This window comes from Lolium rigidum, chromosome 3 (assembly GCF_022539505.1).
Source record: "Lolium rigidum isolate FL_2022 chromosome 3, APGP_CSIRO_Lrig_0.1, whole genome shotgun sequence".
Lineage (NCBI taxonomy): Eukaryota > Viridiplantae > Streptophyta > Magnoliopsida > Poales > Poaceae > Lolium > Lolium rigidum.
In genome coordinates, this window is record NC_061510.1 from 103,101,848 (window position 1) to 103,124,016 (window position 22,169).

Sequence of the window (22,169 nt, forward strand, 5' to 3'; positions counted from 1 at the left end):
CTCCCCCTATAGGGCCACTTTTGTTTTTTTGCTTGAGAGTACCTTTTTTTTTTTTTTTTTTTTTGCTTGAGAGTACCTTTGAGTGAAGAATAACAGAGAGTAGTGAGTTGACCGGTGGAGGGCTGCTGTCGCCCGTCCCTATTTCTCCTCTCTCCACACGGTGCTTATGCGGTGCTCTGCTCGCGATAGTCGTTTGCCACTGAATCCATGGGGGGAGGGGCTGAGGGGTCGGCGCTTGGCAGATGCTTCTTGAGCAACATCGAGGATGACGAAAGGGAGAGGAGCAGGAAGTCCGCTGACGGGAGGATGGAAGTCCGCTGCTCGGTGTGGGAGACGTGTCTGCAGCGGCCTGAACCTGGGCAGTGGAGCGCCGCCTGGAAGGCTGGGAGCTCTGTTCTTGCAGCGGTGGGTTGAAGCGGAGCTAGAAGGGGTGGACCGATGGTCTGGTAAGCTACTTCTCGCTGGAAATCTATCAATTTCTATTAGTGCGTAGTATATTGCAAGCATTTTTCCTAGCACATACTTTTTTTTTTGGAAGAATCGTATTTTGTAGAAGAGTAGCTGAAAATTTTCTGTCAGGCTGATTGTTCTAAACCACCAAAAAAAATAACAAAGCATGTAGCAAACGATTATCATCCCACGGTTTTCCAAGTTGTTGTCACTACCTGATTACTACTTGAGTTTGTTTGCCCCTCAAAATTTTCTTGCTCATTCCGTGGATCTGCTGTTGCTTCTGCTTCATTAGCGTGGGATGTGGAGGAGGGTTTCCTCGCCGTACCCACGGCGGACGAAAAGAGGGGATGTGGTGCGAGAGCCCAGAGCGTTGGTCTACTGAAGCGGTAGAAGCAAGGGCAGAGGCAGAGATAGGGGAACTGAAGAGGATTTAAGGAGTTTGCATCGCAATGCCGTCAGCAAGCTGTCGCCACAGAAGCAGGAGAAAGGAGCAGTCGACAGAACAACTCGAGCAGGTGCAGATCGAGCTGACACCAACTGGTATGTTATACTTTCTTCTGTGGTTACTGTGAAGCAACATATTTTGGAATCTGTAATCGTACCTGTATAACGTCATAGAAATTTTGTCTCTATCCGCCGTTGGTGAGAGCCGAACCATCATGCGTAGATCTGAACCATAATTTTGGCACTAAGGAAACCACGGAGCAAAAGCTAGAGGAATAAAACAACTATAACACTCTGAAGCATACTTTAACTATGAATGTAACTTCAGTTTTGTCATTCTGGTGATTAATGAAGCTCTCCTTTGGTAGCTTGATTCATAATCAAAAACTCGGTTGTAGGTAGACAAAACCATGTAGACACAGTAGATCAATAATATAAAGTGTTTTTTTCTGGAACAATAAAAGGAGACATAAAACAGGAAATAGAAAGAGAAGCTCCTGATATATTTGTTGACTGCAAACATATGCAACAAAAACAGTACAAAGAACAGAACTGAAGAAGGTAGTAACACATTCAATAGGAAGGTACAAAAGAAAACAGAGTAGCGGCTACATGGTTTTCCTATCTAAACTAAGTTCATTATGTCTGTGAGGGATCCATCTCTGTAGATAGTATGAGCACTGAAAATCCATAACCATCAAGTACTGGATTGTCGAATCTGAGTCCTTGAACATGAACCTAGTTCTGCAATTAATATTGAGTGATTAATTAGTACTCTATGCATAGTAAATGGAATTTTCCAAAATAAGCAGCATGTAAAAGCTCACTGTACCTATACTTAGACAGGAAGCGCTCCATCTAAGATAGCATCCACATATATGACACATCGAGCAGTGGTCACTCACTTGCCATCTGGAGATACTTGGGCCAAAACAGCTAGATACCCGAACCATGGGTGTATAGCTTCAATAGTAGCAGACCATCCAGTACATTTGTACGTTATAAATGTGTTGCCAAGATCCGAAGGACTGTCACTTGTTACCGTCGTGTACGTTCTCACCAGACAAAATGGAGCTAGCACATATTCAATTATTGGCACTGAATTTAAGTTGCAAGGTAGGCCAGTTATTTTGAGCTGAACAATTTGGGTTACCACACAACAAACTGAAGGCCATTGTATTATTAGTTCAATCTCTCTATTGGTGATCCATTCATGGAATAGAACTTATATCATTTTGTGCAAAAGACATAAAGGGGTAATCTGGTTAAAGTATAACAGGAATGCACCATCTTTTACGTTTTCTTCGACAAACTCACTCATGTGCCGTAAGTAAGTAGCAGACATAGGATGCAAATTACGGCTGACGCGTACTTTTGGATAGCTTTAATATCAACCATTCTTGGTGAAATGAAACATTCAGCTAGGAACACTATGTTTGTGTTGGTTATCTAATTATGCTCTATGCAAGCACGTACAAAAGGCAATGAAGCAACCAATGGATAATTTAACTTGACAGTGGTACTTTTACTAATAGAGCAAGCAATGCACATGCTAAAACAATCAAAGTTGTAGGGTTACAAAATTTTTGTGCGGATTCTTCTATTCCATTACATTCTTAGTGTTCATCTTGGAATCATTTACTTCTGAAATCTCTTGGCAAATCAGGAGCAACCTTGAAAATCCACTCTACTAACTAGATTCTGAACTTTTCCTATCAATATGAAGAAGAGCTAGTTTTATTCAAGCAAATTCAAGAAGTTTCCTTACTATGCATGAATAAAGCAGTGATAAAGACAGTAAACTTTAACTATGAACGAAAACTCTTAGAAAAGGTAGGGCATATGTAAGACACGAATCTTAATGTAATTTAGCAATTTCTACTTGTTGGGCACACCTGAACTTCCACTCTCAAAGCCACAGTCAATATCGAGCCAAGAATCCATGCCATCCATCACTTTATCTCCTGAACTTGGTACTACTTGCTCAATAGTTTGAATCTCTTACTACCTTATTATTTTCTAACCTAAATGAAAAGATCTAAAAAATAGTTCTGCTGATTGAAAGTAGAAAGAAAGGATATGGTACCAGTAATGAGTAAGAGTATGGCATAGAAAGTAGATAAATACCATATTTTGATCCAAGTTGAAACCAAGGATGGCTCATGTTATAGATGAACTATTTACCAAGTAAAAAAATGTGCAAACTGCAAAAAATCCACCTTAGTTCCTTCTTTCAGAACTAACTGAAGAAAAGAACATCTAATGAACCTCATATCATGTCTTTAATTGTTCAGGAGTCGACATGCAGTAAAATAGAAATACCCAGCCATAATTTTATCTCAACTAAAAACCAGTGAAGGTTTACTCAATCTGGCATAATATTGTTCAATGCAAATTGTAACTATTACATTGATGATTTATAAGCAAGAATGAATCGGACATATATGGAATGAGAATACGCTAATAATACTCACCTAGATTTTGGAGACTAAGTTTAGGTGCTTTTTTTTGGAGGAAAAATGTGGAGGATCCTATACCTTTTAGCTTCATTCAGCATCGCAGCAATTGTTACATTTGCATCATGGAGATAAAATAAAAATAAAAATAATTAAAAATAAAGGAAAGTCAAACAACAGGGTGGATCGTTGGGACGAAACTGATCAGCCACAGCTTAATGCTATCTTCTCTTGCTGAAGTCTCAGACCTTGTTGCCCATAACTTGACTCATTAGCTCATCTGCTATTTATTTAAAGAGTCCAGATTTTGTCGTGTTGATTTCATTGAACGTCCTATTATTTCTTGCCGTCCATAATGTCCAAAGGCAGGCCGCAAAACAGATTGGCAGTACTGAATGTGTGGTACAATACCTACATAGGAAAAAAGGAAATAACTGTAAATATCTGAGAAATCTCAAGTTATTAACCATGTGGAAAACTAATAGCACAATAAGAATTGAATTTAGACATCTTTTGTTCTTTCCTGATCGACCTCATCTTCTGCCTGACAAACCCAACACAATTTCTTAAGTCGTTTCTGCAGACTGGGTTTAAGAGTTACCTTCTCTGGTATTGTTCCTATACAGGGAGCACGTCATCCTCCAAGCCGATAGCCACCGCCACCGGTCACCGCATCCTAGAGGCTAACCTCGACGTGCCGAAGACGACCTCACACTCCGTCGCTGTACAGCTGGACTCGCTGCAGGGGTGGAAGCGAGGTCACAATGAGAGACCCGTGATGATGCGTAATGATCATATGCACTGGAAGGAGAAAAAAGCATGTGAATCCTTACATCAGTGGAGGTCCACCTTATGGCGACGCCCTGTCCTCCGCTGCATCAAGTGCAAGAAAGTGAGAAAGAGAGGGGATAAAGGGGATGAGAGATGAGAGATGAAGAACTTCGAACCTGTAGGGACATGACACATGTTTTGGCTGAGGTCCAGCCGACGCCACAGTGCTCGATTTCAGACCTTAGAAACCATGGCATCCCATCTGGCTTATTGGCTGGCTGGACACTGCTTCCTCCTAGATTGAACAACGGCGGTGGCCAGATGAAGCAGCGGGGGAGGAGAAACTTGTAGGAGGAGAGAAGACCGTCTGGCTGGATGCGTTGGCCCCCCAAAACGGCGGTGGCTGCTGGACGACTTCATCGGGGAGGAGAACTACCGCTGGATCGGAGGAGGTGCACGTTCGTGCGATGTGAGGATGTATCCAGGAAGAGGAGAAAGCGGTCGCTGCTCCCTCGCGAAGGATCGCGGTAAGCGGCGGGATAGACGTGGCACAGATATATCAATTTAACCGGAAAACCGGAAACTATGGGTGAGAAAAGGAAAGAAGAGCATAGAGAGGAGAAATAACCGGAAGCATTAAAAGGGGACAACCGGAAAGAAGCCGGTAATCAGGGGTTTCCAATGCAGAAAAAAGAGAAAATAAAATCCTACCGAAGGGATCTAGAGTTACTGATTCCTAATCTACAGTAGAATTAGCAAACGTGTCAACCTTTGATTGGAGGATAACATAACGTGAACAGGACCCAAAACGGTGAGGTTTCAGCAAATAGGGTCAGCTTTTATATAGTTAATAATTTGGAATTTTCTAGATCAGGTTTACTTACTTTCACTAGGCAACGACAGTTAGTAAAATCCTTCTAGACAAGGATGTGTGTAGTGCTTACAAAACGCCACGCATGTAGTTCCTATTTTCACTAATTGCAATTCGTTAATTAGCAGTGCATCTTTTATATTGTACATACATCAAAGAGAATCCAAAAATATGAGTACCCAACAGAACATTACAGAAACATGAAACTGCACGCCCTACACTGGCACTGCCCCTCCTCCCCATTCCTCTCCCTACGGCGCTGCTGCTGCACGAAACCGGTCGCACTCTTCTCTGTTGTTGAGGCATTGCTGGGATTGCGTGGACCAACCAACCGTAGATCGGGAATTCACCAAGGATCTGGCCACCGGCGACAGGGTAGGAAGGAGAACACCCGTATAATTCTCCCCAAATTTGCTTGTACTTACCTAGAGTTGCAGGTGTACTTCCCTTGAACGAGATACTAAATTGAAGGATTCCAGCAGCCGAATTGTGAGTTCCTCCAGCGCGGAGGACCCTGTGCGGCACTGCTGAGCAAGGCAATCTTGAGGAGGATGGGGCGCGCAGCCCTGCGAGACAGAGGGGCGGCGTCCTGCTGCCAATTTGGCTGGAGGAAGAAAATCGCCCACGCGACGGTTCTGGAGGGGCAGCAGACCTTGGAGAAGGAGGACGGACGGAGGTAGGCGAGGGCGCGCGGGGCGGCGTCCACCGGAGTCGAGGACGCGCCTTAGACGACCGCCGGGACGGGCGGCGGGCGGCTGGCGTCGAGGAGATGCGGGCGACGACCGCCGCGCTCGGGACAGGGCGAATAAGGGTTAGCGGCAAGCGAGGTGTGGGGGCACGTGGTGCCTTGCCGGCGGCGGGAGACGGGCCGGCGGCGATGCCTCGCCGGCGGTGGGAGACGGGCCGGCGGGAAGCACGTGAGGTAGAGGTGCGGGGGGATGGGTTGGTGCGTGAGTTGGGAATTTGGGATAACATACTGTAGACTTTTTTTCTTTATAATCCGGTCCGCTAGCCATATAGGTGGAGTTGGTGCTCAGAATATTATTTTGAGTTATATATATATATTTGAATATTCTTGACGATTTCAATAATCTTTCATCTCTATCTCTCTCTTTATCGATTGGTGTGGCCAGCGCAACGACACACATTATGCTTGCACTTTACACGCAAAGACGGGTGCCTCTAATAGTGCATGTCTGTGCACACTCGATCGATCTAGCTAGAGTTTTGATTAATTGTGTAGCACACTAATAAAAAAGTTGTAATTTAATTCACAACAAGTTATAATTAACCCTAACACATAAACCCTCTAAATAAACCATAAAACCCTATATAGCTAGCTATAGGCCAACGACGACCCTTATTAATTGCGCATCAAGCAGGCCAGGGGTCCTCGCGGTCCTCTAATTAAATATATGTGCCATTAACCCTAAACCGTATATATATAGAAAACTAACCTTAGCTAATCAAACCCTCGTTAAAACACATAACCTCAAGCTAATTAATAACCCAATAATCTAATAAAACCTTGCTCTATATATAGCTAGTAAACCCTAGATTATATAACCCCAGTTAATATATGGCCTTTATCGATCATATATATATATATAGACATTATTGGGATTCATTAATTATATAATAAGTACTGATAATTCAATTAATTAACTTGAATTTTGACATGGTCTGAAATGAAAACACATTTTAATTAATTTGCCTCACAATATATATAATTAATATGCATGCATGGCCTAACCATGCATGCTTATATATGTGTTTAATTTGGGGATTTCAATCGCTCTCTCGCCGCTCTCTCGTTGGTGGCCAACAACACACACATGCACTTTGTGCGCAAAGGCATGTGCCTCTAATAATGTGTGCGCAGTCGATCGATCTAGTTTTGATTAATCATAGCACACAAATAAAGAAGTTGTATTTGAATCCACACAACCATAATCTAAAAAACATAGCCCCTAACATGGCCTAATTAATTGACACCTTCTCTCTAGCTAATTAGTGGAAATTGCACAAAATCAAAAGGGGTCCCTCACTAATTATACATATATATCTAGATTGAGATAAACTTTTGCCCCATATTTGGTGGATGGGTGCATCTTGGCATGTAAAACAATTAATGTTTGCAAATGGCGTTGTCAAAATTTATGTACAAATGATTTTTTTCCATCCAAAGTGCATAAAATGGGAGTTTTAATGAAGAAAGTACAAATAAAACAGCTCAACATGCCTCCACACGCCGATTTTCACACGAAGTAGAGCCTATTTAAAGGATAATTCTAGAGTTTTACTATTTTTCAAGCAACTTTGCTAATTTCCACCCACTCACATGACTTTATGTCGATTTAACGAAAATATAGCGAATTTAAACTACATGGGCGGGATAGTTTGAATTGTGCGCGCGGCAAAGGGAACCGCCTATTCCTCAACCTTGTGCACGGCAAATTACACACGCAACTTCATTAAACACCACCTACCGGGCGGCCCGGCCGCATGACCCCCCACCCACCCCTACACAACTTATCCCCGTCCGTGCGAAGAGCTTCCCCTCCCCGTCCCGTCCGTGCGAAGAAGAAGCTTCCCCTTCCCGTCGTTCTTCTCGAGATGCACCGGCGGTCAAGTTGATCCATGGTAGGGCTGCTATCTCTAGCTCAATCATGCGTCGGGCAAGACGGCCTAACGATTTATATTTCCTTGATGCTGCTAAAAAATCGTCAATATGCTCGAACTAATTGGCACTTTATAGTTTTCCGCTCGATTTGTCCTCGATCAATTTGTTCATTTGCGTGGGCATATAGAGTCGGCTCCGCACTCGATCCGTTAATTTGCCGAAATGCCATGGCGTAGTTTTGTACACGATCTCGTTTGCTAAAATGTCGATGGGCATTTTTTGTTTTGTACTCGACATGATTGCTGAAATGCATAATCATGTAGTATAGTTTTGTACTCGATGGATATACATTTCCTACTTCGCCTTAAATTAATCACCAACCATTGTATCTCATAATTAAACAGATGGACAGTAACTTGATACTCGCATGGACACTTATGTTTCCCTTCATATATAAATGGTGTTCAACCCTTTATGGGATTTATTAGAGCTCATGAAGGTCACAACCTGGACATGTATTGCCGCAGCTGCACATGTATGAATGGTGAGAAGAGGCCTCACCATGTAGTGGAAGATCATTTACACATTTTTGGGATGGACCGCACATATGTTAGGTGGGTTTATCATGGTGAACCATATAATGATCCTTCAGCGGGAGAAGCGGATCTTGCTCACACTGTATGTGTGCTGGCATATGTAGTTAATTATTTATATTGATGCTCGCCGTTGTTTCGATCAATAGTTTGCATTGATGTGCAAGGTTCCGTACTCAAATTTAACTTGTTGCGTATGGATGGACGGGAAGGAGAGAAAAAGCGCTTGCTTCAGGAAACGGGTTTCAGCTCTGGGACATGTGTTGTGCCAGATGAGAAGGTAATATGTAAAACGACATTTGTTCAGGTTGCATCCCTTGGATGTTTGTCTAATCTGTTGATGTATTAATTGCAGAAGCATAGAGTTGAAGAGGTCTCAGTTTGATGGGAGATTTGAAGATGAATCTCAGTTCGATGCACCTGTGGATGGTACTGATGACGAGCCTTTCATAGACGAAGGTCCTGCACCTGAGATTATCCAGCCTACGTAAGGAGGCCGTGGACCGAGTACACGCTTTGCGTTGAAGTGGATGCACGCCCAAAGATCATTAGGGGCGTCCGGTAGTCTCAAGACCACCCGGCACTCGATGCACCCGTGGATGGTACCGATGACGAGCCTTTCATAGACGAAGGTCCCGCACCCGAGATTATCCAGCCTACGAAGGAGGCCGTGGACCGAGTACACGGCTTTGCGTTGAAGTGGATGCACGCCGGAGATCATCGGGGCGTCCCGTAGTCTCGGGACCACCCAGCCCCGATGCAAAATGTTGAGCTACTTTATGATTCGTACTCTTATGTTCGGTGCCGTAGTATGTACTATCTTTGTTATGATTTGTACGCCTTTGGCGCTAGAACTATAATTAAGCATTCGATGGATGATCGCGTTGCAAAATTTGACACCCACACAATCGGTTCACCGTATGAGTAGTAGCACAATTACTTCTACGACCGGTCCCGCGCCGCATTAATTGGTACCATGAAACACTTTCGTGCACTCCCTCTGATTCATATTAATTGACTCAATTTTGTCTAGATATGGATGTATCTAGATGCATTTGTTAACTAGACTAACAAAGTTGAGTCAGTTAATATGAATCGGTGTAAACCGCCCAAGTCCTCGAGCAGCTAGTTTATTGACTCTGGATTCCAAGACTCTCGCGGCAAGCCATCGACGAAGCTTTGACCAGATCTTGGCCAGCTTTTTTTTTGCGAATAGCAAAGCTTTGACCAGTTCCTCTTGGGATACAGCACGCCGGTGAGCTTGCACGGTTGCCATGAGCACTTTCCGACGGAACTTCCTCTGCAGCGCCCTCAAGCCGCCGCTGCGAGACAGCACGCGAGTGCCTCGAGGTGGACGGAACGGACGAACTCGGGATCTCGTGGCGGGGGTCCGCCTCGTCCGGAACGATCTCCGACGGGTTAACGAGGACATGCATGGCGGCCGGGGATTTGGTTTTTTTTGTTGTTGTTTGAGCTTGGGATTTGGGGTTTTTTCGGATAGGGAGGAGGAACCGAGGAAGAGGAAGGAACAGCCCGCGTGCTTGGCGCGTGGCGGTGTGCTTGAATTTCGAATTTTTGTGAAATGTTTCATTTCCCCGCTACAATTCGGGGGTTTTCTTGACGCGCCAATGCGTCCCGCCGGGCAGGTTCAAGTGAATTTGGGGTGCCACACTATGGGCCCTAGTTTCAGTGAGACATGTAGTCACATCAGTAAGTTCACTGTGTAATAAAATATGTTACCCCTCCCCTTTATGTAGCCCCCCTTGTCTCTCCCGATCGAGTGCCGACAGCCGACGGATGCAAGCCGCTAGCTCGATCCCTCCTTTCGCCTCCACCGTCCAGGCATCCAGCTTGGAGGGGCAAGCTGCATCTAGACCAAGCGGATAGGTAGTACTAGTAATGTTCTTTCCTTTCTCGAGATCGGTTCTTTTTTCCTCACCTCGATATCTTGCGCATCTATTTCCTATTCTGGGCGAAGGGGTGTCTTTCTGGTCACCCTCGCGCTGGGGAGTGATTGATGGGGGTGGGGGCGGGGGCTACCTTTGCTTGGATTGGGGTGTTCTTCCTTTATTTGTCGACATTTGCAACCTTTGTAGTTTCGCTGATCCTCACCGTATCTTTTGTCGCCTTGTACAGGAAAGGAAAGACCTCGGTGGTGGTGGTGGGGGCAATGGAGCGTACGGCCACCACGCATGTGGGCAGCTGGTCGAGCTCGAGCTGCGTCCCCGGCCCCGCAAAGCAGTGTACTCCGTTTGCTTATCCACTCGTCCGTCCGCATCCTCAATCTGCTCCTCGTTCGGAAAATGCTTAAAGTAGCACATGTCTTCGACTGTTTGTGCGTAAAGCCTCTCGTGACACCATGCTCTATATTCTCTCGTATCAGGTTGGTACCTCCGAGTTCCGTGCTTCGAGGCTATGGGGAACGATAGCGCCCCACCTCGCTGCAGGAGCATGGCCGGATCTCGCAAGCACAAGAAGCGAAATGCCACCGCCGAGCCGGGCGTGGACCGCCCGAGGGCAATTTTTTTAACCAACTTACCATGATGTAGTCCGAATCCGATACTCCCTCGGATCCAAATTAATTGACTCAACTATCTCGTAGATACGAATGTATCTAGATGTGTTTTAGCTCTAGATACTACTACCTCCATCCCAAAGCTTAGGGCTTATATTATTTTTAGAAAGTCAAACTATACCATGTTTGACTAAGCTTTTACCAAAAATCATTAACATGCAAAATACAAAATTAATATCATTAAATAGATTGTGAGATATATTTTCCTACGATATCTACACAATATTATATTTGTTGATAGAATGTTCTAAAATTTTGGTCAAACTTTACTTGTTTTGATTTCTCAAAAATAAATAAGCCTTAAGCTTTGGGATGGAGGTATCTAGACAAAGCTGAGTCAACTAGTTTTTTTTGTCCGTCCATAGCTAGTGTTCATGGTGCAAAAGGCTAAGAGCATCCACTATATGCATCGATCTATCTCATACAGTAATTCAATATCACCGCCGAGGTCCGCCTTTTGTTTTGCTATTCATATGCGGACCGAAACTTTAGGGCCTTTACTCAAAAGGAAGATCAAAGCTGCGCTGATCGAGCTGCCGGTATGTTGATGCCGCCCCATCTTCTAAATGCCTCTACAAGCACAAGGCCACGCGCCAGCTAGGTGGTGATCTTTTAATGAATATGGTATATTTTCTTAATCCACAAAACATGCCTTGATTTTTGTCTGTTTATTGTCGGTTTTGTCTAATGCTTGCCAAAAGTTTACAACAACAACAACCAAGCCTTTCATTCCCAAACAAGTTGGGGTAGGCTAGAGTTGAAGCCCATAAGATCTCGAAGCCAAAAGTTTAGAAACACCAAATTCGTTTGCTTACAATCATCATACAGTAATGTACATCTACTCTCCAGTTCCCCTAACCCAACAAAAAATGATGTTAATTACGATTTTTAGATTAAAAGAGCACCATTAGGCGCTGTTAATTACGACTTTGAGATTAAAATGTCATTTGCAAATGCTAATTACAATTTTGAGACAAATGATTAGTTTAACCTCGATCTGTTCTGCTCTCCATTTTTCCCAACCGAACAAAAATGTAACCATTCCATTCCTCTGAAATGGAACCATTCCATTCCATTCAATGTTGTTTCAGAACGAAACACACCCTTGCATTGTTGTGAACTGTTGTCCATACACAGCCATACCCTTCCACTTACATCCAGCACTATATGCATCAGTCTGTCTCAGAGTCATTCAATATCACTGCTGAGATCTGTTCCCATTCTTATGCGAGCTGAAACCGCTGCGCCTTTACTCAAGTGGATGCAAAATGAGGCCGATGAGGCTCGCTGTGAGGATGATGGTGCCGGCACCATCATCCAAAAACCTCTACAAGCACGAGGCCATGGGCCACTCGGGTGGTGACCTTTTAATGAATCTGGTATATTTTCTTAATCCATATACATGATTTTATTATTATCTCGTTTAATTACTCGTTGGCATTGCCTAATGCTTACCAAAAGTTCGAAACACCGCGTTTGCTTACAATCATCATACACTAATTTTTCACTTTTCGATCTGTCTCATCCAAGATATAAACTGTTGAGTTCCGTTGGCTTCTTTTGTAATCATTTGCATTGTTGTCAACTATTGTCTATGCACAACCCTATTCTTTCACTTACATCCCGCACTATTTGCATCGATCTATCTCATAGATTTATTAAATATCAATGATGAGTTCTGTTGCTATTCATATGCAGAGATGAAGCTTCGTGCCTCTACTCAAATGGAAAAAAATGATCCCGATGAGGCTGCTGTGAAGACGATGGTGCCGCCACCATCTTCCGAAATCCTCCTCAAGCACAAGGCCACGGGCCAGCTGGGTGGTATCCTTTTCGATAGCGTGTATATTTTCTTAATCCTCATACATGATTTGATTTGTCCGTTTATTGCCGGCTTTGTCTAATGCTTACCAATAGTTCGTAAACACACACAACCCTATTCTTCCACTTACATCCAGCACTATATGCATCGGTGTCTCATAGATTCATTTTATATATCACCGCTGATGTCCGTTTGCTCTTCAATTTTCATATGCAGTACTAAAACCGCTAAGCCTTCATTGGTCAAAAGGATTGCAACTGCCGCCGATGAGGCATCCGGGCAGAGGCTGCCACCAAGTTCTCTGTCAGCCCCACCTTCCGGATGCTTATATAAGCTCAAGTCCAAGGACCAGCCGGGCCGTAACCATCCAAGGGTTCGGGTATATTTTCTTAAGCCACATATACATGCCATGATTTATGTCTGATATTATCACCGGCTCTGTCTAATGCTTTTTGGAATTCGGAAACGCCAAATTAGCATGCTTATATTCATCATGCACTAAATTTTGACTGTTCAGTTTGTAACATAGTATTATGCACTCGCTTGTCAACATTTGCATTGCTCTAAACTATGCACTTTACACAACCTAATTCTTCCACTTAATTACATTCAGCGCTACGCACCAGTAGTACCTCCCATGTTTCCTTCACCATCCCGATGCCGAGCTTGCGGGAATATGGCGGGCCCATGTACATACCCCGCATATAACACCTCCTATGGCTCTATCTACCTTTCTAATAACTCCTTCACGCAGTTACGAGTATGTATTCTCGGTGATTTAGCATGAATTGGCATATAGTAAAGTCTTGTTTTTAGTCTTCCTCGCTTCTTACATTAGTATCAATTTTCACCTACGAGTGTACCTTGTGAACTTCGTCCAATGATTAACCGAGATGTGTCCGCATGAAGGGTCTTTCACTATGCATGGCAATGGCAAATTGATGAACACCTACACGGTCTATGAGGTGTATGTCTACAAGACGCGTGCCATCACATATTTGTATGGACATGATTGGAGAAAGTTTGCTTTTGACTACGGTCCGAAGAAGGGCGACGAGCCGAGGATCGAAACTCAAACGGGCGGATATACGTAACCGCTACGAGTTGGAGACACTTCCAAATATATAATATGTAACTTTTTTGTACTCATATCCTTTGATTACCGCATTACGAGCGGTTGTTCTAAACCATTCCCTCTGTTCTAGCTTGCTGGGTTTAACATGATCAAAGCTGCAGATCCCCTGATGGAACAGGAGCGGATGTCACAAAGGGCACCCACACCAAGCACCGACACCGGCTTCCCACTCTCCCGCATCGGCACCGGTTCTTGTACCAGCTCCGTTCATCGCATCTACCCAGCAGAGCCCCTACACCGGCATTGGTTCCCGTAGAGGCCCCATATACTACACCGCCCAGCGAGCTCCTCGCATCAGACCTGGTTCCTCTAGCCGCACCGTTCATCGCACCTGCCTAACGGCCTCCTCGCACGCACCGGTTCCTCCAGAGGCACCGTTTATTGCACCCGCCCAGCAGTCTCTCGCATCGACGCACCAGCTCGTATACCAGCCCAGGCTCTCGCACCTGCCCGCCCAGATCACCGAGGTCTCAGCTCATTGTCGTGGCCACCCGTGTGGTGACCAGGACGCATCCGAAGGCTATGTTCGTGAGTATATGACGAACATAACTCGCTCTTATCTTGATGTCTTCTCTGCTCAAAGTCTCACATGGTTCGGTCTTCCAGTGCATTGGTGCCATTGACTAATTTTTGGTGGTATCTCTTGCTTTGAATCAGAAATTGCCTAAAAGTATCACCAAGGATCTCAATGCTGGCCGAAGGGGCAAGATTTCCCTCGTCATGGAGAGTGAAGGTCTCACCGTGGAGGGACGGTACTCCGTCAATCCCACAGATGGCCGCTTGGCTGTTACTTCCAGGTGGAAAAATTTCATTGACGGTGCCAAACTTCGCATTGGATCAAAGTTGAAGGTCAAGATCTTTCGATGCCATGTTGTGACATGCTTGGTCATAAAGTTTGCGGTTGTCTAGTTCTGTTGTCCCATGAGCCCTTAGCAAATGCATTTGTAGTTATACTTATATAAGGTTATCTTATCCGAACCGCTAATTAATTGTATGGGTGGTAAAACTACGGCAAGCTTTTGCTCTTAGCAAGTATGTATGTATGATCAGCTATTATGATAACTAACGTTTGTGTTCATCTTAATTTGCATTTCCGTTTTAGAAAAAAACTTAATTTCTATTTTGGTTGACCTGTTAGAGAACTATCAGATTGAATCCACAACATGATTCAAATAGATTCATTACACCGAGCCACATGTCTTGACCTTGCTATACACTAGTTCCATTAATCAGTGCAAGAAGGCTTACCTAGTCGCTCGAACCACGTTAGATTCGAATCCACCTTAGCTATCTAGATAGAAATACAACCTTTGCAGAAAGAGGATTTGCAATACGGGGAGGCTGACATTGGGGACCCATGAGCCAGCAGCGTCGTCAACGTTTTAAAGGAGGCAGGAGATCGAAACAAAAAAATAAGCCAAAAATCAGTTGGTAAACAAAATCCAAGAAATGAAACATTTACCTTTCTGAGAGGATGACATGCGGGACCCGTGAGGCAGCAGCATCCTCAACTATTCCAAGGCAGCAGGGGATCAAAATAAAAAAAGGAAATAGCTAGAAATTTATTAGGGTCAAAAATAAATCTATCAAAGGAAACCTTTATTGTTCATAGAGGATGACATGTGGGACCGACCTGCCAGCTGCGTCGTCATCGTTTCAAAGGGGGCAGGGGATCAAAAGAAAAAGGCAAATAGCCAGAAATTAGAGGTAAAAAATAAATCCAACAAAGGAAACTTTTATTGTTCATAGAGGATGACATGTGGGACCCATGAGCCAGCAGCTTCCTCAACGTTTCAAAGTCGGCATGAGATTGAAAGAAAAAGGCAAGTGACCAAATATAAGGAGCCAAAAATAATCCAAGAAAAGAAAATTTATTGTACATAGAGGATGACATGCGGGTCCCATTTTGCAGCAGCGGTCTCAACGTTTGCAAGGCGGCACGGGACCAAAAGAAAAATGAAGTAGCCAGAAATCAGGGGAGAAAAAAATCCAAGAAAAGAAAGATTTCAATTGGGCTGCATCTGGACATCCGGGCCTTCGAACTATCTGCTTGGGCCTTTTGACTCGTACAATTTCAGCCCACTCCAAAACAGGAAAGTTCGGATTTTTCTAAAAAAAACAAGAAAGTCCTATGCTTCGCAAAAACACAAAACAAGGAGATTCAACATATAAGTTTGTTTATGTAAAAATAAAGATTTAATTTATCCGTTTGCAATAGCTCAGAGTGAAATACACTGTTTATTGTACGCAAAATAATCAAGATATCACATGTTTCTTGTACGGGGAGGCTGACATCGGGGACCCATGAGCCAGCAGCGTCGTCAACGTTTTAAAGGCGGCGGGGGATGGAAAGAAAAAATAAACCAAAAATCTGTTGGTAAAAAATCCAAGAAAAGAAACATTTTCGTTCTGAGAGGATGACATGCGGGACCCATGAGGCAGCAGCATCCTCAGCGTTTATTGTTCATAGAGGTTGACATGTGGGACCCGTGAGCCAGCAGCGTCCTCAACGTTTTAAAGGCTGCAGGAGATCGAAAGAAAAAATAAGCCAAAAATCGTTTGGTCAACAAAATCCAAGAAAAGAAACATTTACCGTTCTGAGAGGATGACATGCGGGACCCATGAGGCAGCAGCATCCTGAACGATTCCAAGGTGGCAGGGGATCAAAAGAAAAAAAGGAAATATCCAGAAATTAATTAGGAGTTCAAAATAAATCCATCAAAGGCAACTTTTATTGTTCATAGAGGATGACATGTGGGACCGACACCGCCAACGACGTCCTCATCGTTTCGAGGGGGCAGGAGATCAAAAGAAAAAGGCAAATAGCCAGAAATTAGGGGTAAAAAATAACTCCAAGAAAGAAAACTTTTATTGTCGTAGAGGATGACATGCGGGACCCATGAGCCAGCAGCTTAGTCAACGTTTCAAAGGCGGCATGAGATCGAAAGAAAAAGGCAAGTGACCAAATATCAGGTGCCAAAAAAATCCAAGAAAAGAAAGTTTTATTGTACATAGAGGATGACATGCGGGTCCCATGAGCCAGCAAAGTCCTCAACGTTTCAAAGGCGGCAGGGGATCAAAAGAAAAAGGAAATAGCCAAAAATCAGAGGGTAAAAAAAACCAAGAAAATGAACTTTTATAGTACATAGAGGATGACATGCGGGTCCCATGAGCCAGAAGGTTCCTCAACGTTTCAAACGTGGCATGAGATCGAAAGAAAAAGGCAAGTGACCAAATATCAGGATCCAAAAATAATTCAAGAAAAGAAACTTGATTGTACATAGAGGATGACATGCGGGTCCCATTTAGCGACAGCGGTATCACCGTTTGAGAGGCGGCACGGGATCGAAAGAAAAAGGCAAGTGACCAAATATCAGGAGCCAAAAATAATTCAAGAAAAGAAAGTTTTATAGTACATAGAGGATGACATGCGGGTCCCATTTAGCAGCAGCGGTCTCAACGTTTGAGAGGCGGCACGGGATCAAAAGAAAAAGGCAAGTGACCAAATATGAGGTTCCAAAAAAATCCTAGAAAAGAAAGTTTTATAGTACATAGAGGATGACATGCGGGTCCCATTTAGCAGCAGCGGTCTCACCGTTTGAGAGGCGGCACGGGATCGAAAGAAAAAGGTAAGTGACCAAATATGAGGTGCAAAAAAATCCAAGAAAAGAAAGTTTTATAGTACATAGAGGATGACATGCGGGTCCCATTTAGCAGCAGCGGTATCACCGTTTGAGAGGCGGCAGGGGATCGAAAGAAAAAGGCAAGTGACCAAATTTGAGGTGCCAAAAAAACTCCAAGAAAAGAAAGTTGATTGCTCATAGAGGATGACATGCGGGTCCCAATTAGCGATGAGCGGTCTCAACGTTTCCAAGGCGGCAAGGGATCAAAAGAAAAAGGAAGTAGCCGAAATCGGGGGTCAAAAAAAATCCAAGAATAGAAAGAATTTTGGTTCATAGAGGATGACATGCGGGACCCATGATCCTGCATCGTAAACGGCTCGATCGGAGAGCGTTGAACGAGATGGCGCGATCGAGAAAAAAACAATGCCAGAGAGGCTGCCATCTGGGCCCTACATCCCTGGGCGGTGCGGATTTGCGTTGACTCGACCGGCGAACCCGAGATTTCGAGATGCACCACGTCCCAGGCCACCATACGCGACGTTTTGGCTGTTTTCGTCGGGCTAGGTGGCCTCAAAAACGAGAGAGAAAAACGTTTTGACATGCACAACGGAGAGACCAAAAATCGTCGGCCATGGTACACCAGCAACCACGGCGCGACTTCAACTTCGTCGGCCATGGCAACTTTTCTTGTAGTGAGTAACAGTTTTATAGCGATGAGGTGAGTAGAAATAAAGACAACGAAGTGTAATAAAAGACAAGCGAGTAGTGATTATAGTAAACAACGAGATTAAAATACTCGTAGGCATAGGGATGGATGAACGGGCGCTGCATGGATAAGATAACTCATGTAATAATCAAGACAAGGCATTTGCGAGATAATAATAAAACAATATCCAAGTACTAAACAACCATAGGCATGTGTTCAGTATATAGTCGTACGTGCTCGCAATGAGAAACTTGCACAACATCTTTTGTCCTACCGGCCGGTGGCAGCCGGGCCTCTAGGGAAACTACGGTAATTAAGGTACTCCTTTTAATAGAGTACCGGAGCAAAGCATTAACACTCCGTGAACACATGTGATCCTCATATCACAGCCTTCCCCTCCGGTTGTCCCAATTTCTGCACTTTGGGGCCTCGAGTTCCGGACAACAATATGTGTATACAACTTGCAGGTAAGATCATAAAACAATGAATATCATCATGAATCAATAACATGTTCAGATCTGAAATCATAGCACTCGGGCCCTAGTGACAAGAATTAAGCATAACAAGTTGCAACAATATTATAAAAGTACCAACAACGGATACTAGGCACTATGCCCTAACAATCTTATGGCTATTACATGAACAATCTCATCCAATCCCTACCATCCCCTTCAGCCTACAGCGGGGCATTTACTCACACATGGATGGGGGAAACATGGATGGTCGATGGAGAGGCGTCGGTGGTGATGATGGCGATGATCTCCTCCAATTCCCCGTCCCAGCAGGGTGCCAGAACGGAGTTTCTGGTCCCAAAATTGGGTTTCGCGATGGCGGCGGAGTTCTGGATGTCTTCTGGCAAATTGGTCGAACCCCCGTGCGTTTTTAGGTCAAGGGCTTTAAGTAGTCCAGCGGGGAGCGTCGGGGGTTGGCCGAGGCGGCGTCACCATAGGGCGGCGCGGCGGGGCCCCCTCCGTCTCGTCTTCTGGCTCCGTAAGTCTTCTGTGAAAATAGGCCCATTGTAATTATTTCCGGGGATTTTCCTGAAAGTTGATTTTCTGCACAAAAATAAGACACCAGGGCAATTCTGCTGAAAACAGCGTTAGTCCGTGTTAGTTGTACCCAAAATACACAAATTAGAGGCAAAACAATAGCAAAAGTGTTCGGGAAAGTAGATACGTTTTGGACGTATCACCGGGTTGCTCGACTTTGCCTCAAACGGCTAGTTTTCTCATCCCGACTTTTTCTCCAACGACTCTATTTTCTCTTACACTATAAATAGGCCATCTTCCACCTTGGGCTAAGTAAGTTCTTCCACTCTGTCTCCTCCATTGTTGACTTTGAGGAACTTGCCCTATCTCTTGATTCCCCCCATGATTCTTTCTCATTCTTGAGCGATCTAAGAGAAGAGATCTAGATCTACAATCCCCACCAATCCATTTCTCCTCTAAGTGAGGGGAACCCTTTGGATCTAGATCTTGGAGTCATTTGTTTATTTCCTCTTTGTTCTTCCTCTCTAATCTGATCCTAGCATTTGTTTCTTTGGTGGGTTTTGAGTGTGAAGGATTTGAACACCTCTAGTGTTCTTGCTTTGCATCATTGCATAGTGTTGAGCTCTCCACCAGGATTAGTTCGATTGAGATACCGTGAGCTTGTTACTCTTGGAGGGAGACCTCCTAGTTGGCTTGGCGGTTGGTGCTCCGGTGATCTCTTCAAGGAAGATTGTGAAGAGGCACGGGCTTCTCTTTCGTGGAGCTTGTGAAGTGGTTTTGGAGCTTTCCATCCCCGGAGTGGAGGAAAAGTTAACCATAAGGAAAGGGTCATTATCCTTCGTGGGTTTGGCTTGGAGAAGAAGGTGAGCCTTCGTGGCATTGGGAAATCCTTCGTGGGATCCCCACCTCTCCAAACGTGACGTACCTTCTTGCAAAGGAAGGGAACACGGTAATACATCTTTGTCTCTGCGTGCCTCGGTTATTTCTATACCCGAGCTTACTTTTCTTGAGATAGTCATCGTGCTTGAAGTACATATATCTTGCTATCACTTGTGCTACATATATCTTGTGCCTATCTGATGACCCACAAGTATAGGGGATCGCAATAGTCTTCGAGGGAAGTAAAACCCAATTTATTGATTCGACACAAGGGGAGCCAAAGAATATTTGTAAGCCTTAACAGCGGAGTTGTCAATTCAGCTGCACCTGGAAACAGACTTGCTCGCAATAGTTTATCAGTAGCAACAGTTTTATAGCAGTAGCAGTAGTGAAATATAAGCAGCAGTGTAATAAAGACAGCAGTAGTGATTATTATATATTAAAAGCAAAATAAGGATGTTTAATAGAGCCACCACGTTAATCCACATCATCTAAATTAATTTTGATAGTTAGATCTAAAACATATGGCTGAGATTTTATGAAAGATTAGTAGTCACATAACATTTTTTGACATGATTTATGTACCAAAACACGGCTGGAACGTGATATCCCGAAAGAAGAAAAACTGCCTTACTACATCTATTTAAAAACTAGCCTGACTGATTTATGTGCCGTGACTTGGCCGGACTCTCATACTGCCTTACTACGTCTATTTAAAAACCAGCCGGACTGATTTATGTTCCATAACTTGGCTGGACTCTCATAGCTGCAAAAGAAGAAATGCGTCAACCATTTAAAAACCAGTCTCGGCTAGAGCGTGCTAGATGTAAAAAAAACTGAAACGAACCTGGATTCTGTCCCAAACTAAACGACCAATGCAGCCTCCAATAAAAGCAACCGCACATGTTCCTCAATATAAAAAAAAAGCAACCGTGCAAGTTAGCTATCTCAGTGGATCGCATATGGTAGTTGCGCCAAAAAAAGAAAAACCAAACTGGTTGACTGTGCTGCCACGATATGAAAACTGAAGACATGGAAAACAACCTAATTGAGACCTTCCAAAAATAGCTAGCTACCATAGATGGGTTGTGGTAGTTGCAAAAGAAAAGTATAAAGTGTAAACTAAGCCAATCCTTTCTTTGTTTTAATTTACCCTGTGATTCTAAGTTTAGTTAAAGTCAAGTTTTTAAAGTTTGACAAAAGATGTAGGAACAAATATCAACTTCTATGATACCAAATTCATATAATATGAAAATGAATTTTATTATGATTATAATAATAATTGTTTTGTATTTTAGTTGTTGATATTTTTCTATATATTTGGTTCAACTTTATAAAGTTTAATTTAACTAACCCAAAAGATAAAGTAATTACGAATGGAAGGAGTAGATATTGTGCTCCAAAAGTCCTCTCCCTTTAATTTACCACTTCTATTATATCTAGCGACGGTAAAAATCGCTAGCGAGCGTCGTTACATCCATGCAAGTGACCGTAAATACCGCCACAATAATCTAAAGAGATACATGGTTGGATCTGAAGTGTGTAACTAGGATCTAATAAGATTAACTGGGTGTAATTCCATATGACAAAGACTGGAGTAAGTATAGAAAATTAATGAGAACTATATATCTGATGTGTCGTCTTTACTATAAGGTAAACACTATACAACGGAGTCCCATGGGAATCGATACATCGGACCGGTGGCTGTCATTGATTATTATTTATGCTTTACTTTTGTAGGAACAAATATCAACTCCTATGATACCAAATTCATATAATATGAAAATAAATTTTATTAAGATTATAATAATAATTGTTTTGTATTTTAGTTGTTGATATTTTTCTATACATTTGGTTCAACTTTATAAAGTTTAATTTTAACTAACCCAAAACATAAGGTAATTATGAATGGACGGAGTAGAGATTGTGCTCCAGAAGTCTGCTCCCTTTAATTTACCACTTCTGTTATGTCTAGCGACGGTAAAAACCGCTAGCGAGCGTCGTTACATCCATGCATGTCAGTGAGTGACCGTGAACACTGACACAATAATCTAAAGAGATACATGGTTGGATCTAAAATGTGTAACTAGGATCTAATGCGATTAACTGATAGTCACATCTCAAAACAAGATTAATTGATAGTCATATAAATGTGTAATACCATGTGACACAAAATGGAGTAAGTATAGAAAATTAATGAAAACCATATATCTGATGTATCTTCTTTAC

At 43.4% G+C, this 22,169-nt stretch overlaps 2 long non-coding RNA genes across 2 annotated transcripts; one reads left to right on the forward strand and one right to left on the reverse strand.

Moving 5' to 3' along the window:
• Nucleotides 1-299: 299 nt before the first annotated feature.
• LOC124702079 lies at nucleotides 300-4,823 on the forward strand. Its single transcript, XR_007002322.1, has 3 exons — nucleotides 300-446; nucleotides 746-993; nucleotides 3,980-4,823. It is a non-coding gene; the product is annotated as an uncharacterized LOC124702079 (long non-coding RNA).
• On the reverse strand, nucleotides 1,401-4,632 carry LOC124702080. Its single transcript, XR_007002323.1, has 5 exons — nucleotides 4,301-4,632; nucleotides 4,187-4,226; nucleotides 3,955-4,092; nucleotides 1,730-3,764; nucleotides 1,401-1,641 (listed from the first exon to the last, which is right to left on the reverse strand). It is a non-coding gene; the product is annotated as an uncharacterized LOC124702080 (long non-coding RNA).
• Nucleotides 4,824-22,169: the final 17,346 nt, after the last annotated feature.